The following is a 23,315-nucleotide window of genomic DNA, read 5'->3' as shown; positions in this document are numbered from 1 at the left end:
GGATTACTGACTAGCAAAACAAAGGACACCCCACAGTTCAAGAGGCAATGGATTACATTACCAGAAAAACTATGGAAGAAGATCTACAACATAACCTTTCAGGATACTGTGTTGATTAATTCAATTGTATTGCTGTGTTGTATTGTATTGTTTATTTATATAGCGCCTATACACAGGAAAGTATTTTAAAGAGCTCAAGGAGGGTGGAAACAAGTGGGAAAAAAACAGTTGCTCAAAGCCCTTGAAATTCTGAAACGATAATCGTCTGCACAGGCAGAGTAAGTGCGTAAAATATATTTAACATTGGAGCCAGAGCAAACAGGCCTGTCAGCGATTCTGCAGTTTTATCAGTGCAATTAAGGGGGGAATACAAGGGAGAACAGACAGACGATCACCAGGCACGTTGCATTTGGGTTGTGCAAGTGCATAGCAAATCACAGGGAGGGGGAGGTTCAAGTGCACCCAGTCTGCAGAGACTCTGGTAAGTGCAGAGAGAGACACTCTTTTGGGTTATTCTAAGTGCAGTGAAGTTGGGTTGGAGTAGGGCCCTAAGGCAAGTGCAAGAGAGGACTGGCGGGGGTGCCCAGAACCGGTGAGACTCTGAGGTACACAAGGCTGCCAGTCAGCAATCTGTAAGGAAGCAGAGGGAGAGATGGAGAGAGCAGAGGACTAGATTAGCAGGGTAGAGGGAGGGCAAAGGAAGAGGAGAAGAGGAAGTTCTTGAGGAGTTTCCAGAACTTAAGAAGGTTAGGCTCAAGACAGAGGGCGGCAGGGAGGCTATTCCAGAAGGAGGCACATGCTGAGGATAAGGATCTCCTTCCAAATCTCTGCTTGGAGAAACGGCTCACTGGCAGAAGGTTTTTATTTAGGTAGGCAGCGTTGGAGGTGGGTAGGTCCCAGGCCCCAGAAAGCCTTGTGGATAATGCAGAGGGTCTTGAACTTGATCCTTGCAGCCAGGGGGAGCCTGTGAAGGGATTCCAGTACCAGAGAGATGTGGTCCCTGGGCTTGAGGGCAAGGATACGTCTCACTGATCCATTCTGGATGAGTTGTAGAGGGTGCAGGGCAGAAGAAGGGAGGTTGAGGAAGAGGCTGTTGCAATAGTCCAGCCTACAGAGAACCAAGGCTCTGGACACAGTGAGCCTCTGGGGGAAAGTGAGAAAAGGTAGAGTCCCTCTGAGGAGGTGTAGCTGATAGCTAGACTTTTTAGAGATGTCAGAAATGTGAAAGGAGAAAGAGAGAGTAGAGTTGAAGATGACACCAAGGTTTATTCCCTCATAGGTGGGTGCGGGCGTAGGGCCCATGGGAGGCCGGCCAGAGCGAAAGTGGGAAAGTGGGAGCAGGGGTCCTGATGCGAACCATCTCAGTCTTACTGGCATTGAGGCAGAGGTTGTTTGCAGCACGCCAAGACTGAACAGCAGACAGACAGTCAGATAGGAGCAAGGAGGAGGAGGCGGTTGAGGGTAGCCTGAACGGTAGTTGTGTGTCATCAGTTTAACACTGGAAGTTAGAGGTGAAAGTGACAATAACACATGCCAAGGCAGCCATAGAGACATTGAAGAACCAAGGGGAGAGGTTAGATCCCAGGGGAATGCCACAGGTTGAGAGAGCAATAGTCGAGAGAAAGGTTTAGAGTGCCACCAGGGATGGGCGTCAGAGAGAAAGGAGATTAACCACTCTAGAGCCTGACCTGTGATTCCAAGGGTGTCACTGAGACGTGCAATCAGGATGTTGTGGTTAGCCATGTCAAAGGCAGAGGAGAGGTCAAGGAGAGATTCAAGAGCAGATCTTTGCAGGTGTTCAGAAGAGCAGTTTCCGTGCATCTGGATGCTCTAAAGCCAGAATGATGGTCATGGAAGCAGCCAATAGATTCAGTGTGGAGGTTCTGCTGAGTGATAGCCAACTTCTCCAGGAGTTTGCCCAAGAAAGCAGTGATAGAGATAGGACAGTAGTTTTCCGGAATGGAGGGGTCGGCAGAGGGTTTCTTGGGCAGTGGGTGCAAAAGGGAGTGCTTAAGAGCAGTTGGGAAAAATCCAGTGGAAAAGGAGAGATTACAGAGATCATCCAAGGCTGGGGCGAGGGAGTCAATATTGCCCTTAATGGTTTTTGAGGGCAGGGGTCCACCTGTTTGGATGAAGCCTTCATAGACCGGACTTGTCTGGTGACCTCATTTTATATATTTATTTTAATCCTTATAATGCGGCAACGTGCCCGCGGGCCTCAGTGCGCACACAGAGAAAGACACAAGACTTATTAGAACATAAAGCAGCACAGTGGGTGAGAATTACAGGAGCTTAGTCAAAGTTGAAAAAATTGTTTTTTACAGCCTTTTTGAAGAGAGAGTAGTTTGTGATTTGACGTATGGGTGCTGGTAGTAGGTTCCAGACCATAGGGGCCTGAGAGTCAAAACTAGAGCCTCCAAACCTGGTAAGCCTGGACCTTGGTTGGCTGAGCATAGTGGCTCAAGTAGAGTGAAGATTTCTAATCTTAGGCTTGATTTCAATGCGTTCTGATAGATATGTGGGACTTGTAAGAGCTACGCATTTGTGCACTAGTGTGAGCATTTTGTGCGTTATTCTTTGTTTTAATGGAAGCCAGGGTAGTTTTTTTCTGAAAGAGGAAATGTGGGTACGGTGCCATTGTTTAAAGATAGATCGTACAGCATTGCTTTGTGTGACCTGAAGAGCCTGTATATTCCGCAGAGATGGTGCCGGACAACAGGCTGTTGCAATAGTCTAGTCTATAGTTAATCAGTGCTGTAGACAGGAGGGCACAGTTGTCAGTTATGATGAAAGGTGGAATATATTGTATTCGTTTGTTGATAAGTCTGCAGCATGACCAGATATTGGAAACATGAGGCTTCATGGAGAGTTCATCATTCAGAATGACACCCAGAGATTTTACCTTGTTTAGGACAGTTATGACATTGTCTGCAATCAGAAAGTTGGTGTATTCTGAGGTCAGCTTACTTCAGGTGTTTTTGGTTGAGACAATCATCAGTTCGGTTTTATTATTGTTGAGGGCTAGAGAGTTACTAGCCATCCAGTTCTGGATAGCTCTGTAGATGTTATTGAGGGTGTTAACGCCCTTCTTGTATTGGCCACTGAGCTGAATGACAAACTGAGTGTCATCTGCGTAGTTTGTGTACAGGACACCCAGGCTGTTCAGGAGATCTAATAGTGGTTGCATATACAGATTGAAAAGTAACGGTGACAGGCAGGAGCCTTGTGGAACGCTGAAAGTCTGAGAGATGGGAGTGAGTGGTGGTTGCCCACACAAACCCTTACCATGCTTGGTCCTAAGAAAGAGGCAATCAATTTGGATGCCAGCTTGGAACAGGTTGTGACTTCTCAGAGCCTTGTCACTAGTAAGGTGTGATCAACAAGATCGAAGGCTGCAGGGAGGTCTAGTAGCATCAACAAAGCAGCTGGGTTTTTGTCTGCTATGCCAGCCATGGTGACCTTCAGATCAAACATGGCAGTTTCAGTGCCATGACGGTCCCTGTAGCCGGATTGACGAGCGCCCAAGATATTATGCTTTTCAACATGATCTTGAAGTTGATTGTAAGCTAGCTTATCTAAGATTTTCAGAATAAACAGGAAATTTGTGATGGGTCGATAATTATCAGGTGTGACGGATGAGAGAGAGGAGAGGGTAAGAGGAGTGGGGAGCCAAGTGAGGCTCTGGTGTTGGTGCATGCTGTGGGTTGGAAGAGAGGGAGGAAAGGATGTCTTGGGATTTTGTGATGAAGTGTTCAGCTAGGGCAGCGCAAAAATCCTAGGTGGGTGTGACAGAAGAAGAGGCTGCTGCAGGATTGGGCAGTTCCTTACATACTTTGAAAAGCTCAGCCATGTTGTATGATGCTGCAGCGATGTGGGATTTGATATAGGCCCTCATTAAAAGTCTGCCAGTCCAGAATCAACGGTGCCGGTAGCACCTTACCGGCACCATATTCCGGACTGGCACATTCTGACCCATCATGGCGGGAAACACTGTCAATGCAAAAGTGACTCCCACGGTGCTACCGCACCCGGTAGCACCATGACCGCAAACAGCTGGATGAATCGCTGTACGTCCCTGAATTACCGGCACGCCAGTATACCGGTTACATTATGAGTACCACAGAAACACTGCCATAAAAATGACGTTAGCTCCGTGACCACCGCGCCTATATTAACGCCACCATGGACCAGGCGTTAAACAGTGCCAGGTGAACCCAGCTTGCCAGAATTAGCCCAACTGCACACCAATGGCCTCTGGGAACTAACAAATGGGCCACACTCAACCCACCTCCCAACACAACCATGCTGGCAATTAGGCCACAGGTGGCCAGTACTAGCTCTGCTGCACACCATTGTCCACTGTGAACCTACACATGGGCCACACCCAACCCACATCCCAACACAACCATGCGGTCTTGCAGCAAATGGGCCAGGGAAACTGCAAGCAGCTATGGAGTTAGACGCAGCACTGAGGCAGAGGATGAGGGGTAGGCGCAGGTGGCAAATGATGAACCAGGTGGCCATTCCAAACATCATTCTGCAGCAGGTACCACCCCACAGGCTTCCACCAATACCCTCATAAGGCCCCATCCTGGAACCTGACCCCAAGCCAAATCCAAACCTTACACCAGCTTGAAAGGGACACCATAATGTCAATAGTCACCCTCATCAATGACGACATCTGCAGCATCATAAACATCCGGACTGCAATCCCACCCTTGCTGAAGATAGTGTTGGTACTGCACTTTCTTGCAACCGGCACATACCAGCACACCGTTGGTGAGCTGCACGGGCTGTCTCAACCCCGTATCTCAAGGATAATGTTCAAGGTACTGGAAGCGCTGCTTCGCCATGTGTCTGACCACCACATTGCCCTACCCCATACCCCTGCACAGGTCAATGTGTCAGACCAGAAAAGTAACCCTATAGTCGAATGATATGTATAGTATGTTGGCCTGAAACCAATTGCATCATGTGACAAACATTGCAACCTAAGAGTCGTCAATGTAACCAAAGGGCATCCATTTTGTGTAATGTCGGCCATTTGTTTTATTCCTTTCTGTCAAAAACGCTTTGCAAATATATTCTATGCTTGAAACTCACACACAGTGCAAGGCCACTGCCTGAATGCTGAAATACTAACACAGACAGGAATGTCAAACTGTGCAGAAATACATTGTTTTTCTCTCTCACTAAGTCCTTGAAGTCGAGCAGAAGCTGCATCTAATCAGCAGACCAGGTGCCGGGTTGTCTTGCAAACGCTGTAGTAAAAGGCAGTTAAAACATGAATTTGCGGAGAATGGTATTTTCTGCTTCAGAACTATCTGACCCTTAGCTCATGAACCAAGACACACAGATAACGCAGTAAGGAATTTTCTCTGCTAAGAACAAGATATCCCGCTGAGTCAGAGCTCCATGTTCCCCATAACAGAAAGCTGTCTCTGCTGCCTTTGCTAGAATAACTATATTTAGGCTGAATGAAGACTGTTTGTAACGTGTCATAATTGTCATAATTGTCAATCACTGAACCCTAGCCTGTATGACATGTATGTGGGAGAATCAAATTGCCTTCACAAAGATTATGTCTAATGTATATATATTGCTGCTTGAGCGCTGCTCGCTGTCTTTCACATCTCACAGTGTTTGGGAACACATGTCATGAGGCGGTGAGACCCAGTCGGCCGACTGAGAATACTTTGAAATAAACCAGACTTGTTTGGAAAACGAACCTCGTGTCTGACATCAGGGTCGGACTGGGACAAGAAATAGGCCCAGTCACCCAAAAAAAAGTGGCCCTCCCCTCGCATCAAAGAAGTGGCCCACCTCTCGCCTCATGACCCTTGACCTCTTATGACATCACAGGAAGTGATGTCATTTCACCCCACCCCAAAGTGACATCCCGGGAAGTGATGAACCACAACCTTTCACACCTTGATGGAAGTGGCATCAAATAGCATTGTTCCTAAGTACACTACATAACTGTGAATGCAAGCAGAAGTCCAAGGCCAAATAATAATGTTATTGTATAGCACTTACACTTAAGCTCTTTTTTATAGAACAAATATGCATACAATATCACCCAACATTTGTTGGTACTCGTTTATCGACCTAAGAAGGATGAAAGGCTTTTAAAAAAAAATGCGAAAAAAGAAATGTTCATTTTTTTTTCTCCGAAACTGGCCCCCACTCCCCAGGGACGATTTTGGGCCGGCCATGGGCCAAAAGGCCGACGGGCCAATCCGACCCTGTCTGATGTGTCACTTTAGTATATGGTTATTGTGCCTTAGTTTCCATATGCAGTCTTTATGGACTAGCAAATGCCACCAAGGTGGCCTTCCATGCCGTTGCTGGCATGCCCAATTGCATTGGTGCTTTAAATTGCATCCATGTGGCGTTGACTGCCAGACATGTCATTGAGGCAGTGTATAGAAATCTGAATCAATTGAACTGCCTGAATGTGCAGATGGTCTGTGATACAGAACAACTCATCACCCATTTCTGTGCACGTTTCCCGGGATCGACACACGACTCAATGGTTTTGTGGAATGTCACGTTGCCAGGGTACATGTCACGTTACATCAGAGAGAGCACCTGGCTGTTGGGTGGGTAGACTGACCAATGCAGGACTTCTGCGAAGTGGCGGCAGGGGCAAATAGTCACTCACAAGAGTGCTCATGGCTGTTGGGTGAGTAGAATGACCAATGCAAGACCTCTGTGTAGTGGGGGGCAAATAGACACTCATCAGAGTTCACCCAGCCAACCGCTGCAATAGGTAAATGACAGTTTGCCATGTAACAGGAATCCATGTACTGGCTAATGGGAACACCCCCTAACCATGGAGTGGCACACCATGCAATGGTGATATGTGAATGTGAGTATCGGCACCGGCGAGAAAGTAGCAGGTGCTCCCATGTGCACAATGCCTATTTCTCCCACTCCGCGCAGCACTCCTGTGCGCTGCGGGTGCATGACGCTGATTTTGACAGCACCTTACAAGACATGAGGCTCCTAGTATGTACACAAACAGCATTGTGAAAATTGTAAAGAATAAGACATGTAGTTGCCTAGAAGGTATCGAGAATGCAGACATTGAGCACGCCAAACAGTCTCAGTAGGAATGAGTGAGCCAAGTGTGTAATATTGAAGAGTACATCTAAGACAATTTACCACGTTGCATTCTGAAATCTGTGCCATGTACTATGTTGTGTACTTCCAAAATACTTGAGACTGTGTACATGCTATCATCGCCAACACCAAATTCCAAAAATAAACATCCAATCACCTTTCTGTCACTCCCCTGCAGGTGATGCCGGATACGCCCTCACGCCATGGCTCATGCCACCCATTAGACAACCATGGAACAGGCATGAGGAGGCCTTCAACTGGCACACATATGAACTGCCTCAGCAGATCCGGCAGGGTATTGATGTATATCCCCATAAAGATTGGCAAAAATGTGCTGGCATGTGCCATTCTGCACAATATGTGTATATGCTGGAACATTGCACTGCCCCCGGACATGGACCCGGACAAGGATAAAAACGATGATGATGGGATAGGTGTGCAACCAGGGCAGGTTGCCATGGATGGACAACATGCACAGGAACCACTTATTCACAATTTCTTCTGAACAATAACCACAAGCACATTGAGCACATTATGCGTGATTTTGAACACTTGTATTAAATAATTCATTCATGCACAGAAGAAGATTGATCACTCGTTATTACGATTAACTACCCAGTGTATTATGATGGAAAAACTAAACATGTGCTACAACAATACATGCCCAAACGTACCCACCCACCTCCCAGGCCCCAACTACATTTCCCAATTATGGACTCCCCTCCACCTCCCAAACATACCCACCCACCTCCCAGGCCCCAACTACCTAGCCCAATGATGGACACCCCTCCACCTCCCAAATGTACCCACCCACCTCCGAGGCCCCAATTACCTATGCCAACTATGGACCTCCCCGCCACATCACAAACGTAACCACCCACCTCCCAGGTTCCAACTTCCTATCCCAACTATGCACCCCCCTCCAACTCCCAAATGTACCCACCCACCTCCGAGGCCCTAACTACCTATCCCAGGTATATGGAACCCCCTCCACCTCCCAAACGTACCCACTCACCTCTGAGGCCCCAACTACCTATCCCAAGTAGACCCCCCCCCTCCACCTCCCAAATGTAACCACCCACCTCCCAGGCCCAGACCCAAGATGCCAACATGTGCAACAATTGTCAGTCAAAATGCACTAATTCTTGCCATGCTTGCGTGCATGAATGTCCCTCTGATACGCCCCAGACCGCCGCATGGCCCTCCTCCTGGGGCTACCTGCCTGTGAGCTGGTTGGTGTGGTGCTGGTGGAGGGCATTGTGGGGTTATGTGGTGGTAGGGGCGTCATGATGGCCTGTATGGCCAGCGCCATTGTTTCTGCCATGGTTGACTGTACACTGTTTCCCTCACGGACCCTACGTGACATTTGCATGTTGGATGTGGCACAACGCCCAATGGCACGTGCAACCCAGTGCCCAATGGTCTGGTTGCTCTCATGTTGGAGCCTAGACTCCTCCAGGTACTGCTGGACCAGTGCGGCCAGCATGTCCTGCTCCATTGAAGATGGCTGCCGATCTCCTGCAAAGATGGGGTTGGGAGCGCATGGGACTCCTGGGACTCATGGGGCGGAATCTGCCCAGTGGTTCTGGGTGCTTGAGTTCTCCTCAATGCTGATTCCAGCTGCCTCAACGGGCAGTTCCTCTGTACTGCTGTCCCCGTTCTCGGACGTGGCTGGCCTGGTGGGGTGGGGGGGAGTGGTGCACGTCCCTGTGGGATTGCTGTGGCAGCAGGGGTGTCGGGCTGGGGTGCCTGCTGTGTCTCAGGGGCAGCAGGGGTTTTGGGCTGCAGTGCCTGCTGTGTCCCAGGGGCAGCAGGGGTATTGGGCTGGGGTGCTTGTTTTGTCCCAGGGGCAGCAAGGGTGTTGGTCTCCTGGGCGTGGTGTACCTGAGCCTGCGTGACTTCCCGGATGGCCAAGGTGCCTGTAGCGGATGTTAACTGACGTTGTGCTGGCTGACGTGCACGTCCCATGTCCCTTGACGTCCCTGGTTGTGCGCCATTGGTCTCAGATGATGTTCCTGTGGGTGAATGAAAGGCATGCTGTTAGTGGACTGACAGGATGTGTGTAGTTCAATTACATGCAACACAGTCATCAAGCTACATCACGTTAAGGTTACAGGCATTGATGTGTGCTGCATTGTTATGTGGGTGTGTATGGGCCATACTTGAGTACAGGCCATCTGACTGGACTTGCACTGTTTTTTGGGGCGGGGCATGGGAGTACTGGGCATGCTTGGGGTGATGTGGACTGTGATATGTGTATTTCTGTGCATTGATGGGCGGGGTCAGGCTTGGCTTGATTCAGCTTCATATTTGTGCACTTTCTGTACTCACCAGCCAAACCAGGTGTCCCAGCTCCTGCCTGCACTTGACCGACTCCCTCCATGCACTTGAGGTGCAGCACGCCGCTGCACTTTTCCTCCCATGGGAGCAGCTTTAGGGGTGAGTGTGGTCCATCACCTATTACAGTGCATTGACGTCTGTGGGCTGACAGAAGGTTCCACACCCTTATGCAGAGGTACTCCCATCTCTTATGGCAGTCCTTGACACTATGGGCTGTGACACCCACAGCTGCCACCTTTGGGCAGCCTCAGCCCATATGGCCTTGCGCCTCAGCTGCATGCTGCGCCGCTGGTCATCTGAGAATAGCTCCCCTGCATTTTCCACAATGTTGTCAACCAGCAAGGTGAGTTCTGCTTCACTGAAGCGGGCCTTGCATATGCTGTTTTGTGGGATTCTTGATGCCATGTCCCTCTGTATGTTTGGCCACTCACTGCTGCTGGATGCCTTCTGGTACAGGAGGATTGCAGTGGATTGTGATTTTCGAAATGGCCGCCGCTCTCATTCCGGTTCCGGTGATCACAGTATTTCCGGTTCTGGTGTTTCCGGCTCTGCATAGGCAATGCCGCTATGTCCAGCAGGTACGGGGCGGAGGCGGATGCACCGCCAACATTTGTGGCGGTGCATCCGTCTCTGCCGGTGTTTATGTGGCGGCGGTGGCACCGGTTCTGCATAGAGATGCTCGCGGCCACCAAACCGTAATCCTAACTTTTTCTGCCACCGCATGCAGTGGCGGAAACGGTACAACCGCCATCACCGTAACACAGGAGTTTTACCGCCGAACTTGTAATGAGGGCTATAGGCTCTTTTCTTGGAGCAGATGCAGAGTCGATATTGCCTTTGAAGGAGGTTGCAGGCCAGTTTGTTAGATGGTCCGCCTGATGATTTACATTTCTGCTCAGCTGTCCTACATTTGCGTTTAAGGGCAGCCAGATCGGAGTCGTACCAAGCATTGCACTTTCTGGAAGGCTTCAGTAGGACCCTTATGGCAGGGGCAGGAATGTCAACAGTGTTGGAGATAGAGAGGTTGAGGTTAGCATGGGCTGTGTCAGGGGGGGAGTCTGCTGCCGGAATAGGAGTAGGAGAGTAGGAGAGTAAACTAAAATATGACAATTTACTCATTAAGTTCACCTATGTGTCCTTAATGCAGTGAACCAGGTACCTATTGCTACATTTAGTGGGAATGTCCTCTCATCCAGATTTACTGGAGCGAACTCCTGAGCTAGATAAAAGAAATTATAGAACAGTTGGAGAAAAAAAAATCCCTGACAGGGATATTTGGGATCCCCCAAAAGATTACAGATTTTCATAGATTTCCAAAAATCTATCGGAAGTGCTACTCAAAGCAGGGAGAACATACAGGGATATCTCATTGTAAGCAATGGAGAGGCAATTTAAATGTTGGTTCTCCTAACTGTACCTGCTTTCACCTTATGATGTTACCATATTGATGGAAATATCTTAGTGTTAAGTCTTGTTATGTACTATTTGCTTGTGGAAAAAATGTAATAAAAACATATTGTAAAGAAATAAATTGGGTTTTCCCTGCTCCAAATCCTTTTGAATAAGTTAGATAAAAACCCACCCTAACCATGATGCAAGCTTCCAATGCAGCCAATGTAAAGGTATCAAGATAGGTGGTACATTATCAAACTTCCTTTCACCCACTTCACAAATATCTGTTCGTAGTGGAATAAGTGTGACTTTTGGCAGAGTGATTAACAAGGCATTTGCCTCATTTAGATCAGCTAATGTTAAAGCATGCACCACTGATCCACTGATCTAAAATTCTTAGCAAGTAAAACATGCTTAACTTTCTTTAGGAGCAGTAACTGAAAATAGGCTACCTGGGCCTCATTCTCCACATGAATCTGGAAGTTGAGGTGGGAATCTATATAGAACCCCAATGTTAACCCTAGACAGAAATGGGGAAAAGTAACCCAGCTTCATTGTATTCAACCAATCTTGGATTAATCCTTTTCCAAGTTGAAATTAATGTAATCTCTGTCTTCAGAGGGTTCAACTTTGAGAGGCCCAAACTACCCATGCTCCGTTGCAAGAGAGGCAAGCCTCTAGGTAGTGTAAACCAGCAGCAGTCTACTTCTTCTCATAAAACTACCTTTCGTCTGCATACAGTGGATTGGTGACCCCTCACTTAGACAATAGACCCCCACAACATCTAAATCATTGGTGAAATGAATGAGCAATGAGAAACAGCACATGTTACAGGGGCGGCGTAGTTGAGATCTAGAGCATTCCACCTGGACAAGAAAGATAAGATCAAAACCATTCAGAATCTACCTCCCTACCCAATATGCTGTGAGGGAATAGTGAATAGTGCCTAAGGTCGACACTGCCATATGCCATTGAGAGGCCTAAGAGCATAAATACGTGGCCTCCCTCATCCAGCATTTGCAATACATCCACACTTACATGGATTGTTGCCATCTCAGTACTATAATGAGGTCTAAATCCAGATCCATAAGGACTCAAGGAGATATGCATGATCACTCTTAATAATTGTGCGAAAAAATTGAAAATGACCAATCAGCCTATTATTATTCCATCCATGGGGTTCCACAAAGTGGCAAATTCAGACAGATTTTAGATTTGTGGGAAAGATGCTCAGAGATAAGGAGTCAATCCATTGCCAATCTCAATATAAGAATGGTGGCATCACCCTTCATATCTAAGGTGATATAAGATGACACAATTTCATCAACATATGAGGTAGCCTCTAGAGACTGAGTGATTATAAGCAGGTGATTGGCTTTTAGATCTTGAAAGGTGAATACCATGCAGAATCATCTGAAATGTAAATTATGGGTCCACCCTCAATTTACAGTTATTCTCATTCCAAATTTGTGCAATATTGTCAACAACATATTGGGTTTATAGCTGTGAATTTGTGGACAGACTGGGCCTCATTACGACCCTGGCGCTAAGGCATTACCGGTACCGGTAAGGGTACCCGTACCGGTAATCCCTTAGCGCCTGATTACGAGGTCCCTTTGCGGGTTCCCACCTTAACGGCTGGTTTTAGCAGCCATTACGGAATGGACCCGCAAAGGGACCTTGGTGCTAATTACGGTACCACAATTTGCGGTACCGTAATTACTGCCTTCCCCACTCCCATTATGCCCTATGGGGCAAAAATGGGAATGGGGAAGGGCCATGGAGGAAGGGGGAATTACCGCCCCACCAACCTTGTAATGGGGTGGTAATTCCCCCTTTCCCCATGGCGCAGTCGGTAAGTTACTGGCATGGACCATGGTGCTAAGAGCACCATGGTCCTCCGCCTGGATCGTAATGAGGCCCACTGAGAGCAAAGAAAAATCTGACGCTGTGTTAGTCTAATTTTAAAATCACACAAGATTTAGGCTTTGATACTTTCTATTAGACTATCTATGGAAACACACATTACCCTTTGAAGTATCACAGACTTCTTGTCGGATTCTGCATAGTGAAATGATTCCTAAAAGAAAGCCACAGTACAGATCCTGCTCAAAATAAAACAAAAAGGAACATATGAAACCTAATTGGCTGATGGAACAGTAAGCCTAGAATGTGGGTCTGGAATTGCTGTCTATAAAACACCTGTGCAGTCGATATTAGACTGATGGTTACAATGATGCCTTTACAGATGGTGTGGCAATCCACCATTTTATAAATGTTGTGTTAAATTTTATTCTGATATCATGCTTTTCGTTACACCAATATTGTGCTATACTTATGTGTTCCATAGTGAGATGATGTAAATCCATTCATCGCAGGTGCTCTGCCTACATGTAGTTGTCACATCCTTGGGGTACTCCAGCTAAAGCAAATGAATGATGCAGTCCATTTGTCAAAATCATGAATACTCAAGTGTGACGCAGTTGGTGAGCAGGTGCAAATGAATCTCGGTCACTTGTCAATCACCTTAAACTGTTGGTGGCTTCCTGTTTTCCTGCCCTTTTTAACTACTTAAGCAGCCCTCCAGCCAATTTTCCTTTACAGTTGGTGAGCAAGCGCAAGTGGATCTAGATCACCTGGCCTAAGCCCTCCCTACCTTCCTAGCCCTGCCTTTTCCTTTCTGCTCTTAACTCTTATATAAATTGTGTCTCTCAACCGGGCATCCAAAGTGTTCCTGTTTAGACCTGTTCAGACCGGCAGGACCCAGGGCCCGAACCCCTACTCAGAAAACAGATAAACATGTGCCAACATGTGTTTTCTCCCTCTGTCCCCACAGGCCATCCCCACCATCGCCAGGCAACGCCAACATCAATGACATTGCCCCTCTTCCAAGGCATGGACTTCGCAATGCAGCAATCTCACCCACCTCAGCCTCAAGCCCATCAACACACCCTCACCTTCCACAGCACAAAGTTGATGCTCTCCAATGTCCGCTCAGCTATCACACACTAATCACCATAGCCAAGGTCTCCTACTACCAGAATACCACAGTAGCAGAGCCTTCTTCAAAGTGGTCATGCAGTGCATCAACCCGCTACCAAACCCTGCCATACCACACGCCATTGAAAAATCCACAGCCATCCACACCTTCTTCATCGACAAAATCAGCAAGATTCACCAGCACATAGACACCAATTCTGCATTGACAGACCCACTCCACATACCTCCATCTGAAATCTCCACACAGTGCACACCATTCAAGACACTCTTGACAGGACTTGGTAGAAACCCTGGCCGCCCTCAAAGCCACATCGTATACACTTGACATCTTTGCAACATCCAGCCTCAAGACCCTCCTGCAGAAGCTCTCCTTCCCTACCTGGAGATCATCAACAGCTCCCTAACTCAATGCACCTTCCAAGCTATCCTAAAAACAGGACAAATCCTCCCTCTAATAAGAAACTCACTCTGGATCCCGACAACCTAGGTAACTGTCGCCCAGTCATCCATCTTCCCTTCCTAGGTAAGATCATCAAGAAAGTGGTAGGCGCACAACTGCAGCAACACACCAACACCAACAATCTCCTTCAAATCTACCAATCCGGATTCAGACCCAGATGCAGCATAGAGATAGCAACCTTACAGGTGGTCGACAACACCCTCAACATTCATGATGATGGCCACCCCTGCCTCCTGGTTCTACTCGACCTCTCGGACGTGTTCGACACAGTAGACCACATTAGGCACTTATGGACACCTTACATCTGCACATTGGGATCAGCAACCTTGTCCTACGCTGGTTCAAGTCTTACCTCACCAACCACAAGCAGTTTGTTCAGATGGACGGCTCTAGATCGCCAATGCTACCCATCATCTGTGGAGTCCTGCAGAGTTCCATCCTCTCCCCAGTGACCTTCAATCTATACATGGAGCTGCTGGGAGCCATCCTAGCCACACACAACATTCACATCTACCAAAAGGCCAAAGACACATAGCTATACCTCAAGATAGACTCCATCATCAAGGACACCCATAGGCTCAAAAACTGCCTCTCGCTGACCAGTGTTGGATGTCTGCTGCATACTTGAAGCTCAACTCCTGCAAGACCGAATTCCTATTCCTCACCAATAACACTGAACATACAGACCTGGCTATCAACCATGAACTCAGAGGGCTTCATACCCGAGCTCACCTCCTGTTCCAAATCCCTTGGGTTTCACATCGACAAACACCTCTCCTTCAAAACACACACAGCTAACTAAAAAAACTCAGACAGCTTGGTGTCAGCTCTTACTCCTGCGAAAAGTCAAGCCTGCCTCCATCCGGACAGCTTTAGATCCACCGTTCAAGCACTGGTCCTATCCTACCTGGATGGGGCAATGCACTCCCTGAAGGCCTCCCGTCATCCCCCCTCCTGCCCCTGAGAAGTGTTCTACACACAGTTGCACGCCTTATCAAGGGTCTACGCCAGGGGTGCACAACTGATTTTGACTGTGGGCCGAAAGTACCTACATGCTGCCTACAGTGGGCCAAAAAGTAAATGGTGGCGGGGCGGTAGGCATGGCGGGGCATGGCAGGAGGCGTTTTCAACTCCCTATTTTTATTAAACGTATGGAAAAAGAGTACGATTTTGAGGTGTAACGATCTTTATTTGTCAACCGTACATTTTGTACTACACATTTTCCATTGTTATCTTTTATTTCTATTCAGTAATTGCATACTGTCTGTTTAATTAAAGTATATATATTTTATTGACCCTTGATTGGACATTCTCTTATTTTGAACTGCTTTACTTTAGGTTGGCCAAGAGGAGTATGGCCTTTGTTGAGTCAGGTTTCCACAAAAAGCAAAGGATGTACACTTCCTAGCTCGTGTTTTAGCTTTACTATGGCAGAGTGCAACACTGTGCCCCATGGCCCCCACACCCCAACCAGACACTATGCCCCAGGGCCCCCATCCCTCAACCAAACACTATACCCCATGGCCCCCAGCCCCCAACCAGACACTATGCCCCATGGCCCCCACCCCTCAACAATCACTAAGCCCCATGGCTCCCATGCCCCAACCAAACACTATGACCCATGGCCCCCACCCCTCAACAAACACTATGCCTCATTTACCCCACACCTCAACCAAACACTAAGCCCCATGGGCCCCACACCTCAACCAAACACTAAGCCCCATGGCTCCCATGCCCCAACCAAACACTATGCCCCATGGGCCCCACTCCTCCAACAAACACTATGCCCCATGGGCCCCACCCCTCAACCAAACACTATGCCCCATGGGCCACATCTATCAACTAAACACTAAGCCCCATGGCTCCCATGCCCCAACCAAACACTATGCCCCATGGTCCCTATCCCTCAACCAAACGCTATGCCCCCACACCTCAACCAAACACTATGCCCCATGGGCCCCACCCCTAAACAAACACTAAGCCCCATGGCTCCCATGCCCCAACCAAATACTATGCCCCATCGGCCCCACCACTCAACAAACACTATGCCCCATGTGCCCCACCCCTCAACCAAATTCTATGCCCCATGGGCCTGTAAGAGTATTTAGCATTATTTTTATGCAGCACCACTGCATGGGTTTGGTGCATTGCTATAATGCGGTACAGCAAGGTGTCATGATGCCTACCTCCAAGGAGCCAGGTCCGACCCAGCAACCCCAGAGGCAGGCATCATTTCCCCCAGGGAAGTGCCAGCGGGCCCAAGCTGGGGCCCTTTGGACACAGTCCTGGCGCCTTAGGCGCCAGGCTCATAAAGCTAGACATGTGTTCAAGTGTTTTAAGGTGCACTTACCTGCTGCAGACCATGCTGCTACATCCAGGCCCTCTTGAGGCCTGAATGGAACTACTTTACCTGTGGAACTACTTTCCCCTGGGTGTGGTCGGGGAAGGGTACATACCTGATCGGTGGAAGGATACATACCTGGAACTTCTTCCAAAGCTATTTAAACCACGCCCGATCAGCAACTCACGCTTCACGTTGTTCTGCTCCTCGCAGCTGGACGCTCACCGTGTCAGCTCCTGCTTCTGGACTTCAGCCACGCCTGTCAGCATCCTGGGTCACCTGCTAAGAGAGAATTGGAGAGAAAGAAGACCTTACCTGCTAAAGCTGCATCACGGAGACTTCACACCGATGATCCTGAAAGGGAAGACATCATTTTAAAAGCATTTCACTTCGATTGCTACAGCGCTGCATTTCACTCACCTTTCCTGGGCACCTCCATGTTCAGCAGCGATCATCCGGATCCGCAGCCACATCCCAGAGCCTAGAGAGAAAAAGACAAGAACACAAGGTGAGAGAAGGAAGGGAATAGGAGAAGCTCAGTTTCCTTCTAAGACTTACCTGTTGGGTCATTCCCATTTCATTTCGGGTCCTGCCGCTTCCTGGCATTCTGGACCCCGGCCCCTATGGGGAAAAAAGACAAAGACATTGTATAAGCGAATGCAAAGACATTACCCGAACGCTCATCCAGAATTTACCTGTCATTTACTGGAACTGCACGTTTCACTTCGGGTCGGCGCCATATCTCCGGCATTCCGAACCCCGTCCCCTAAGGAGAAAAAGACATAAGCGTTAGCGCTTGCTGCAATAAGACAATGAACATTATTATTAAGCTTGAACTTTTGAACTTGCTACAGAACTCTTACAGCGCCTTACCTGAATAGTCAAGCTTATTTGAACTCCCATCAAATCTCAATCCAGTGAAGTAACTGGGTTTCAACGCGCCCCTGCATCAGAAGCAGGATGGAGAACTCATCCTTCCAGACCCTAAGGTGAGACTTTCCAGGGAATCGAGGAAGGGTATCGTGGAGGGTTGGAAGGGAGTGGGAGGCTTGAGCATTATTCCGTCAGTAGGCAATACTCCCTTTTTACGCACAGGGGAATATTCCTGCGAGCCAGTGAGTCCATCTTCATAGTCCTGCGCTTCACCATAGAAGAAGCATCAGCACTCAAAGCCAGACCTGCGCCTCCGTGGGAATCAGGTGAGCGTGACACAAGGCATGTGTTGCCAGTGCGACATGGACATGTAAATGAAAAAAGGCTATTGAGTCAAAAACGATTTCTACATTTAAAATGCAAATAATTTTTTTTTTCACAGTTAAAAGCATTTTTTTTTTCTCCACCTGAAATTCCTCTGTTGCAGGAGACACATTTGAGGATTAATGAACTAACCTTATTAACAATACTAATGATTCTAACACACATAAAGACAGACCCGAAACCCCCCCACATCTCAACATACACTGCCCATCCACACAAATACAAACATACAGACAGACCAGACACCCCCGACCCCCACATCTCAACATACACTGCACATACACATACAATAAAATACTGACAGACCGAACACCCACACCCACACATCTCAACATACACTGCCCATCCACACAAATACAAACACCCATACAGACCCGAACCCGCCACCCCCATCACAGCATACACTGCCCATCCATACAATAACAAACATACAGACCCAAAATCCCCCTGCCCCCACATCTCAACATACACTGTCCATCCACACAAATACAAACACCCATACAGACCCGAACCCCCCACCCTCAGCACAGCATACACTGCCCATCCATACAATAACAAACATACAGACATACCGAAACTCCCCACCCCCACATCTCAACATACATTTCCCGTCCACACAAATAGAAACATACAGACAGACCCAACACCCCCCAACCCCATATCTCAACATACACTGCACATACATACAATAACACCCATACAGACCCGAACCCCTCCTACCCCATCTCAGCATACACGACACATACATGCAAAAACAAACACCCTTACAGACCCTAAACCTCCCACTCCATCTCAGCATACACTGCCCATCCACACAAAAACAAACACCCATACAGACCCGAACCACCCAAACCCCATCTCAGCATACACTGCCCATCCACACAATAACAAACATACAGACAGACCCTGACATCCTCCCTACTCACACATCTCAACATACACTGCCCATCCACACAAATAAAAACATAGACAGACCCGACACCCCTCTACCCCCACATCTCAACATACACTGCACATACATACAATAACACCCATACAGACCAGAATCCACTCCCACCCTCATCTCAGCATACACTGCCCACACACACAAAAACAACACACAGACAGACCCATCACACCCCATCCCCACATCTCAACATACACTGCCCATCCACACAAATACAAACATACAGACAGACCCGACACCCCCACCCCCATCTCACCATACACTTCACATATATACAAAATATGTATATTGGTTGGGGCATGGGGCTCCCATGCCCCAACAAAACACTATGCCCCAATGGCCCCAACCCCTCAACAAACTCTATGCCTCATGGGCCCCACCCCTCCATCAAACACTAAGCCCCATGGGCCCCACCCCTCCAACCAAACACTATGCCCCATGGGCCCCACCCCTCAACCAAACAGTACAGTACAGACCTGACACCCCCCTCCCCCACATCTCAACATACACTGCACATACATACAATAACACCCATACAGACCTGAATCCCCTCCCACCCTCATCTCAGCATGCACTGCCCATACATACAAAAAGAACACACAGACAGACCCAACACCCCCCATCCCCACATCTCAACATACACTTCCCATCACACAAATACAAACATACAGACAGACCCGACACCACCACCCCCATCTCAACATACACTGCATATATATACAAAAACAAACACCCATACAGACTCAACAGCCCCCCACCCCTGCATCTCAACATACATACAAAAACAAACATACAGGGAGACCCGACACATCTCCCCACCCCCTCATCTCAACATACACACACAAACAAACAGGCAGGACAGACCCAACACATCTCCCCCACCCCGCATCTCAACATACACAGAAACATACAGTCAGGACAGACCCGAGACACACACACACAAACAGCCCCCCCCTGCCCTCCACTCACTCCCCCATAAGTACTTACTAGACGTGCTGGAAGGCAGGCTAGCTGGAATGCTGGCAATGTTTCTGGTACTACGGCTGGTGTGGCAAGAGTGAAATGTATTCCGACATCAAGCCTTACTGGCCTTACTGACCACGCCGCCATAGTGCTGGCACTCCACTGGTGCAGCACACCTGCACTATGAGGGTCAGTGTTTTGTCCGGCCCAGAAGAATAACAAATTATTTTCCTAATGGAGGGTGGCCGATGCTCCTTGCGGGCCGCACTCCATTTAGAAAATCTTTGTTGCTGGCTGGACAATATAGCATGGCGGGCTGCAACTGTCCTGCTGTCCGTAAATTGTACCCCCAGTGTCTACGCAGATATGACCACATCACCCTGGCCCTCTTCAACCTTCACTGTCTCGCACTGCACGCACAAATCACCTTCAAGTCTTGCTGCATCATCTATAGATCAGTCAGCCCCAAGTCATCCAGCTACTTTGCGGAGACACTCAACTTCTCTGGCGGACAGTGCACCACCAAAAGCCAGGACACATGCAGAATTGAAATCGGCTGCTACAAAAATGAAAGGACCAGAAAACAAGCCTTCTCTGCCTACACTCTAAAACTATTGAACCTCCTCCCCGTCAGCATCAAACTCGCCGCTGCGCTCCTACAATTCTGAAAAGACCTCAAGACCCACCTCTTCACAGAGTCTCTCCTCCTCAACACTTAGGCCATCATGTCAACCTTTGCGCCACCTTGCTTGCTGGACGCTGCCCACCCATCTCCTCCCAGCCACACAGTACAGCTGTACCCCTTCACTGTGCCCCTCTTTATCATACCCTGCTGTATATCTGTTCTGTTGTTACCACTGAAAAGTGATCTGCTATGCATCTGTAATGCTGGACACCTCTCTAAAGCGCTCCGTTATGTATCTGTATTGGTGTATAAAGTGCTCCATTGCTTCTCGAAGCTAGGTCCATGCTCAATAAATACAATAATAGTAATTCACTACTGCTGTGCTATTAACTCAATAAATCATCATAGTTGCTCCACCCATTGGTAGCCTGGACATTTTTTGAGTGGCTGGCATGAAGGCTCAACTACAGTTGGGCCCTGCAGTGTTTTCTCCTAGGTAAAGATCTTGATGGTCTCAATCATCATCATGAGGTGCGAATTTATGGCTTAGTCCGGTTGTCTTGAGGTTGGAACAACTTCTTTAAAAAAATAATCACAGCGGTGGTGACTCTGGCACAGTATGCTTTAATCAGCTTGATTGACCAGTTTCTGGGCACAGTAAATCAGGCTATGTGTTGTTGCATGAAGGCATACTTGTTCAGTTGCTGTTCAAAGGTGTGTAAATGTGGTCAGTACTAGTTGAATGTCTTTGTTGTTCTGCTGCACAAATGAAGCTGCCAGACGTAGTACTTCTGGGTTTCTGGGATTCTTGGGGAGGTGTGGGTCTTTTCCAAAGATACACCTCTTATGGAGCACTTTTCTTCCAATTCACCTACAATCAGAAGAATCAAGTTCACTAGCAACCCCCCTCTAAGTGTCCTAGTCTCTGGCATGGGATTTTTGGGATCTAATCAGGATATCTCCCTTGTAGAATACCCTTCCTCTTTTTCAACAATTCCTTCTGCACCTTGCTCCTGATGGAGTCCCTGGGTGGCATATGCAGCAGTTTCAAAATGCTTAAAGTGATCCTAACTGTCCCTAAAATTAACTTTGCCATATGACCATGTTCTGCCTCCCCAAGAACAAAGGGTACCTGGAAGAAATGTATCTTCCTTGCTCTGACCACGGCCTATTGCACAGGCGTAGAGGATCTGTTTTGTGAAAAGCCCAACCTTCGGAAGTCCCCCGCCCCTTAACACACAGATGAATTGTGAAAAGGACACTTTATAGCACAAAAGTCCTTCCCTGGTCGTTTTTCATTTTATGTATTTTTTTTATTGACATGTATTTAGTTCAAATGAACTTTTACATTATTTTATCCCGCAACAAATACATTACATATATTGCGTAAGACATATCACAAGAAATAAAATATAATTACACAATGCTAAATCAACAATACTAAACATCAACCATCAATGCAGATTAAAAAAACATATAAAATAAAATAGCTTGCAAAAAATGTGCATACAATTCTAAAATTATGCCATTGCACTTACACCATCCATTATCCACAGTTTCCCAAAAGGCAGATTTCCAAAATATACAGCCACACTTGATATAATGCAATATGTGTAGACAACACATCTAAGTTAAGACAATAACACCAGAATTCCTGGTTTAAAATAGCAGCATAATTATGGACAAAGTGACCCAAATGTATCATATACAAGAAACCCAATTTAGGGCACTCTGTCAAAATATGTTTCACCGTTTCCTTCTTATCGGGAAGTTTCCAGATTCTACAGAATCCAGCCTCTTACATCAATTTCCATCTAGCACCATAAATAGTGTGCACTGGTAATTGATTAGAATGCATCAGAAGATGTAGCCTGCTCATTTCAGGGTCAGGACACTGCATGGTATAAGGTGGAGGTTTCATATAACAATGCACCACCGACGACACTGGAGTATTACCATGAGGTTTGGCTAAATTATCGTAATTTAAACCCCAATCCCAAAGGGTTATCCCTCTAAATAGTGCACCATTCAGGGATTTCAAGGATGTCCCCCCAGTGAAATCCAGAGTCCATTTCAAGGTTTCAAACAGATCTTTATTTGACCTAGGAGAATGGTGGCCCTTCTTAAAGGCCTCTTTGCTTTTGGCGGCAGCTATTGCTAGGCAGAATCATATGCAGTACCCCTTGGGAACACCACAAACAATTAAGACTACAGGTTTAAGTACAATTTCACCTTTGGTACTAGCCGGTACTACACAGTAAAGTGGTAGTGATGGCTGAGCAGCCAGACTTATTTCAAGAGTGAAGTGAGCAGTATCAGAAGTTACACAATGGACAGCAATTACTATGGTTCAAACAAACACTGATTCCAGGTTTCTGAGTAAAAGAATATACATTTATTTACAACATCAGTTATAAAACAGTTCACTATTATCAAGCAGCAGAAAATCACAGTCTTAATACACTACAACAACACCCAATCAATTCTGGACAAGTTAAGCTCAAAATGAGTGTGAGTAAAATAGCACTCCAGTAATTTAAAATAGGAGGAAAGGCAAGGTTATTCAAAATCAACAATACCAACAAGTGATAGGCCAGGAAATCTAGAAAAGGCTTACTACAACTAGGATTCAAGTCAATAGGCCTGGGCCAATTTTAGTGGTTCAGAGTCTTTGCAGAGGATCACACAGTTTAGAGTAGTTTGCGGTTAAGTATTTGCCAAGAGTTCAAAACGAACTTGGTCGCAGGAAAAGTTAGTCAGAAGAGTAGAGAAGGAGAAGCCTTCAGAGAGGTGAAAGATTTCAAACACTTTAACCGCGGTCGGATGGAACGAACGACCGGATTTGAATAGTACCTTAAATGGAGAA

Source organism: Ambystoma mexicanum, chromosome 2q (assembly GCF_040938575.1).
Source record: "Ambystoma mexicanum isolate Mex_15411 chromosome 2q, UKY_AmexF1_1, whole genome shotgun sequence".
NCBI lineage: Eukaryota > Metazoa > Chordata > Amphibia > Caudata > Ambystomatidae > Ambystoma > Ambystoma mexicanum.
This window is presented reverse-complemented; position numbering follows the sequence as displayed.